At 35.2% G+C, this 6,399-nt stretch overlaps 1 non-coding gene across 1 annotated transcript; it reads left to right on the forward strand.

Annotated features, from left to right (window-relative positions):
* Positions 1–733: 733 nt before the first annotated feature.
* TRNAY-GUA lies at positions 734–818 on the forward strand. Its single transcript is given in 2 exon segments — positions 734–770; positions 783–818. It is a non-coding gene; the product is annotated as a tRNA-Tyr (tRNA).
* Positions 819–6,399: the final 5,581 nt, after the last annotated feature.

A 6,399-nucleotide genomic window follows, 5' to 3' on the forward strand; every position in this document is an offset into this window, starting at 1 on the left:
GTAGGATTTACCGAACGTCGAACGAGTTGCCTTTATTCGTAGGGTGTACTATGTGCTGAAAATTCTCTGATTCTGCTGTTTGGTTAGATCTTTATCTTTGAAGTACCATTTGTTGAAACTGATTTTTTTTCTATTGAGATATTTAGTGTTACTATAGAAAAAATCACACTATAATTTGCTTCTATTATGCAAGAGTTACGGTTATCAGTGAGTAAGTGTTGTTGGTGAGCCAAAGTTTTGCACATGTATTGAACCAGATTAAGTAATTTGAATAATCTAATAAATGTATTAGTCTGCGATTAACTAGGTATAGCTTGATGTAGACATCGTTTTACCTTGCAAGTATATTTGGCAACTCAATTTCATCTTTGGTGGTTTCCGATTCTAACAGTGCTATTTTAGCTTTTCAGAGAGGTTAAATTTGTCGCAGATGCTATGGCCAAGCATGCTCGGCATCTTATGCAAAAGGAGAAATTTAGCAATTCGTAGGGAAGCCTGATTTCCTCAACAGTATTGAAGGACATGGCTTATGGATTCAACTAACTTTCCAAGTTTCTTGGGATTGCATTGGCCTCCTCTTCTTGTACATGTAAAAAATGTGTAACTATTCTTTGCAGACCTGGTAAAAAAAGAAAGAAAAAAGACATATTAAGACGTTTTCTCTATCACAAACCAATTCCCCTTACTATGGGGTGGGTTGTCTGTTTGCTCGTTTCTTGGGAAACTAACAAAACCGACCTTAGCTCAATTGGTAGAGCGGAGGACTGTAGTTGTAGCAGATGATCCTTAGGTCACTGGTTCGAATCCGGTAGGTCGGAAAATTCTTTTTTGCACCTTTTTTTCTTCCGGAAAAGCATACTTCAAATTTTCTTGATCTCTCAGCAAATAAGTTTGCTGGGAGGTCTCTTGTTGAGTCTACATCAAACAAATGGTTTAGTCATCACTTGACTATAACTTCTTGCAAGAAAATGGTCAAAGGTAGAAGGCAAAGGGTCCGTTTGTCATCCTTTGATACGTCAGCTTATTTGCGGAAGGACAAGATTTTGGTTTTACCTAAATACCACCCACACTTTATCTATGTACCACCCATGGTATAAAAATAGATTATATGGAGACCTAATTTAGAATGGGTGATGAAAATTCATCTTCGGCCTTATTATCACCGCCACTTACATCAACCATATTTACCAGTATCACCACCATCCCTCTTCATATATAATATACTACATACAAGTACAACTATTCATGGATCTTAGTTCCAAAGTTTTCAAATCATATTACATCAAAATCAGGAAAACCCTTGTGTTTGCTCCATTGACGGAATCAAACAAATTTTGTCATCAGAGTTTCTCTACAACGGCTACAAATCAAAGCTTAATGAGATGATAGCTACAACGGCTATCATCCACAACAAAACCTAATCGATCAAAATAAATTAAGTTCAAACCCTAACTTAATTTCTAAAATAGAAATCGTGATTAAGATTAGGATTACAATTAAAACTAAAACTAAAATCTAAATCTCAGTAAAGTTAAGATGTAATACATGGTGGATTACGTTGAATTTAGTAAATGGAAGGTGATGAAGGCAGCAACGTTACATGCGGTAGTCATAGTTAGGGAGCAAGGTATGTTTTTATAACCCACTTCAAATGAGGTTGAAAATTATTTTATTGTTTTAGCATGAGTGATACTTAGGAAAAACGTGGGTGGTATTTAGGTAGAAACCAAGGTTTTAGTCTTTATACAACAATTATCCGTCCTTAGCTTTTATGCGGTGACCATATACACATTTGTTCTAAAATTTCAGTTCATCAATTGCCGAAGCTACCTCTCCTCTCCAAGGTCCAAGTTGAAATGATGATGGTGATGATGGTGCAGGTGGTTAGTGTAGTACTACGATAAGGAAAGAAGGCAATGCGGAGATTGCAGGTGTTGAGAAGGGAAGAAAAGGTTGAGAAACAGAAGAACAATGGGGTTTCAAAGATGAGAAAGATAGGTTTTGCTCTTAAAAAGTCGTTTTGATAATAATTGTAAACTCTAAACAAGAAGGCTTAGCCTTTATATAAGCTAGCATGACCGATTAAGAAGATAATAAAATGAATTATACCTAAACTAGGAAAGTAAAAGGACTTGCAAAGCAAGTAAACTAAAATAGACGCAAGGGATCGACGTCCGTTGTTGATACAGACGTAAGGGATCAACAATGATTGTTGATACAAACGTAGATGTCCTACATCAGTCCCCCTTCTTAATAGAAACTCGCCCTCGAGTTAGCTAATAAGAAAAACTTCATTCTCTCCATATATTGCTCCACACTTCGAGCTGTCATCATAGAATACGAATTTTTTTCCTCCATGAAAAATGTAGTTATCACGTTTACTGGCTTACCACGATCAAACACAAAACTCATAGTTCTAGAGATCATAAACCAAAACACCCAAAAAATATGTCTCAAAGCATGATAAGAATCGTGCTTAAATTTTCCTCGATCGAACACAAAATTTGCGTTACCAAAGATGATAATTTAAACCATGCATGCAGCAAACACCATGAGCACACCAACTGTAGCCGCCAAGAAATGGATTAGAATCCACCAACCAAGTCTTCTAATGTCGGCATACATCAATATTAATATCTAGAAATTGTCCGACCAATGATGCATCAACAGGTGGTGGTAAGAATGATACATTAGTAATGTAATCGAATGATCCCAAGTCAATAAACTCATCTTTCAGCTTCATTCCAATGTTACCATCCTATTCATTCCTGTGTAGTCCATAGTAGTTGGGTAACTACTAGTTGGTGCTTCAAAGCTCGTCTTGTTCCACGGCTAAAATTGTTTTTCTAGTATGGTTTCATCTTCCAATTTTCTAACCGTGATTGGAACTATAGTACCAGCACCCAACAATCCATAAAACGTTCCATAGATTTGGAGTCTCATAGTTGCACTCAAGCAATCAATGCTATATTTCTTTGGCATAGATGGTATGAAATTAGCAACAGGTGTTGTAAGTACAATATTCCACCGGTCGACAGAAACAACAAGCATTCCATCCTGTTCTAAAACAAACCTGGTGACGAAATTCTTATTGCAGAACTTTACTTCTAAATCTTTTTCCAATGATACTCTTTTGGAATGCGACCATGGATTCTTCCGGTATAATTTTCTATGGTTATATCTTAAGGGACCGATAATCACACAAATATAAATTTACAAGATGACGCAAAAGAATTCCCATCGGTTGGCTTAACAAGTTGATTCTTGCTAGAGCAAATGTTAAAGACTTCTCGTGCTTTGCCATGATTAGCAACTGGATTTTTCTCATCCAGAGAACGATAGTAAATCGAAATCACTATATGATAAATTATTAGGTTCAAGGTTGAAAAGCTCACCATTAAATTCTTGTGAAACATGCGGTACCCATCGACCTGTTCCTTAAAAACATGACTTTCAACCTTTGTAAAAGTAGATTTTGCATTTTCTACGCCAACAGGTATAACCGAATTAGCTCCAGCAGCTTTAGATGACGACGAATCCTCTGGAGTTGATAACGAAACTTCTTTATCATCATGCGACTCTTCATCCTTGTCGATCAGATTTTCTTCTTTCTTTTCATCATGTATTCTAAACTTTTTTGATAAAACCTCGGTAATGGTTTTTGTCAAAACGGTTTCAAGTTTTTTTGTAAGGTTAATTTCAAACTCAAAAGAATCTTCCTTTTGTAAGAGGTTGAACTTCCATTGATCTTTCTGAAGAAGAAAATATAGGGTTTTGAATTGCGGAAGTTGTGTCAAGGATCTGTTTCTAGATAAAAATCTAAAAACTAGGTAACTGATACCAACTAGTATAGTACGATAAGGGAAGAAGGCAATGCGGATATTGCAGGTGTTGAGAAGGGAATAAAAGGATGAGAAACAGAAGAACAATAGGGTTTAAAAGATGAAAAAGATAGGGATGTTGTTAAAGAGTCGTTTTGATAATAATTGATAATAATAATTGTAAACTCTAAACAAGAAGGCTTAGCCTTTATATAAGCTAGCATGACCGACTAAGAAGATAATAAAAGGAATTCTACCTAAACTAGGAAAGTAAAAGTACTTGCAAAGCAAGTAAACTAAAATAGACGCAAGGGATCAACAGTCGTTGTTGATACAGACGTAAGGGATCCACAATGATTGTTGATACAGACGCAGATGTCCTTCACCAGTGGTGATGCTGATGGTGGCCGGTGAAGCTGATGGTGTTGAAGCTAATGGTTGGGACACCACCTGCAATACCATTTCCTCTCGCAGTGGCGATGATGGTGGTGGCGGTGGTGTATTAACGGACCTTCAGTAAAAATACACAGGAAGTCCGATACCCACTATTAACACTATAGTGATGACCACAGACACCACCACCAGTGCCACATTATTACTCTTTACTTTGGGGCGGAGGCGGTGGCAGAGCACCAAAATCTTCACTAATGGATCCACTTTCTTGGCAGGATAGGAAATCCTCTAAAAACATGGCATTGTTAACACAAATTATTACAAACTTAAAACAAGAACAATTTTCTGGGGACCATGAATTTATTTTGGGTGAAACATTTTGAAATAAATCTAAGCCACCTCTTATCAAATATTTATATTAATACCAAAATTACCCTTCCTGATTAATTTTGTATAATGATTAAGTTAAGTTAATTAGTGATTAGTGCGGTTAAATTAATAAATTGTTTTTTTTAATAAGAAGAATAATTATTGAGAGAGTAAACTAGAAGAAGAAGAAGAAGAAGAAGTTGAAAAAGATTTTTTTTGAGATGGGTGAATATGAGTTGAGTGATGATAGCTCCTCCGAATCAGAATCTTCATCTTCTAGAGTTTTCGCTAATATTGCTTGAATTCGCCAAAACTTTCCTAAAAATGAATTTTTTTAAGTAGATTTCGGCTTGGTCAAATAAGTTCGGCAACAATATCTGACGAACATGTAGCCGAACTTATCTAGAAATGCAGTTCGAATAACATTTCCGGAGACGCAGGTAGCCGAAATTTGCTTTAATATAGTTTTTGCTTTGTTCGATTATTGGATTCTGAGACAGGTAGCAAAACTTTTATTCTAGAGTGTACAGAATACTGTTCGGTTTTCAACATAAATTTTTGACTAACGAAACTCAACACAAGAGTTCTTAGAATGAAGTTCGGTAAGGATAAACAATTCTCGAATAAACAGAACTCAACATATGTGTTTGCTGAGTAGGTTAAGGGAAAACTTTTCCAACTAACCTAACCAACTGAACTCAACATATTGGTTATCAGAGAAGGGTCCGGTTAGCAAAAAAAGAAAATTGCGAACCAACCAAACTTAATATTTGTTGTTCTATACAAGAGTTCTGTTAGGGGAAAAAATTTCCAACTAACCTAACCAACCGAACAATATATATTGGTTTTCAGAGAGGAGTTCGGTTAGATTTTTTTTTTTTTTTGCAACCAACCGAACTCAACATTTTTCGTTTTATGCAAGAGTTCGGTTACGAAAAAAAATCGTAATAGCCGAAGTGTTCGGCGTGTTCTTTGTTTCAGAATGTCCGGTTAGTAAACTAGGGTTTGTTTGAACTATTTCTAACCGAACATGCTACTGTAACTTCCATTTAAACCTTTTTTTGATGATTTCTACTCAATTTTTCAGTTAAGGCGAATTAAAAGCGATGGGTTTTTCAATCGAACGAGGAACGTCACAAAAAGAGGGAAGAAGAAGAAGGGAAGTTTTTTTTTCAAAAACTAAAAATTTCCCTTACTTCTCTTCTCTCTCTCACAATTTTGTTTTTTATTTTGGTTATTAATGGTTCATTTAGATTAGATATATATGATTAGGGTTAGGTGCTTATTTAGTTTTAATTTAAAATAGGATAAAAGGTAAATTAGTATTTTCCTAATTTTAGGACATCCCTTATAACTATGGGATGGCAATTGTTAACAATTAACAAAATAGGAAAACAACTATCTTCACTTTTGTCGAAGAGAATATCAATCTTCTGCAATTGATGCATGTGAATAATGCACAATAATTTAGGAAATGCACAACTTCTCCAAAATGTGAATCTTAGAAGTTACATAGAACTTTACAACTGAACATCAGCTACCAAAGGTCGTTAAAAAAGTTTCAAGATGTAAATCAATAAAAAATTGGTTAACCTAGTACGAAAATATCTAAGAGATTAAAGAAAGGGCATGATTAGGGATCTAAAAATTACCATTATACTATTAGAAAATTACAACGAGAAATAACAAATTACCTTTCTGCATTATTGTCTTAAACAGTTCACTGTCCTCAAGCCTATCAAAGTTTGTATGTTCTTCAGGTTGACTTTCAAATAATCTCAATCTTATAACTCCTTCAGCATCCTCTAGCAATGTA

This window comes from Papaver somniferum, unplaced genomic scaffold (genome assembly GCF_003573695.1).
Source record: "Papaver somniferum cultivar HN1 unplaced genomic scaffold, ASM357369v1 unplaced-scaffold_57, whole genome shotgun sequence".
Taxonomy (NCBI): domain Eukaryota; kingdom Viridiplantae; phylum Streptophyta; class Magnoliopsida; order Ranunculales; family Papaveraceae; genus Papaver; species Papaver somniferum.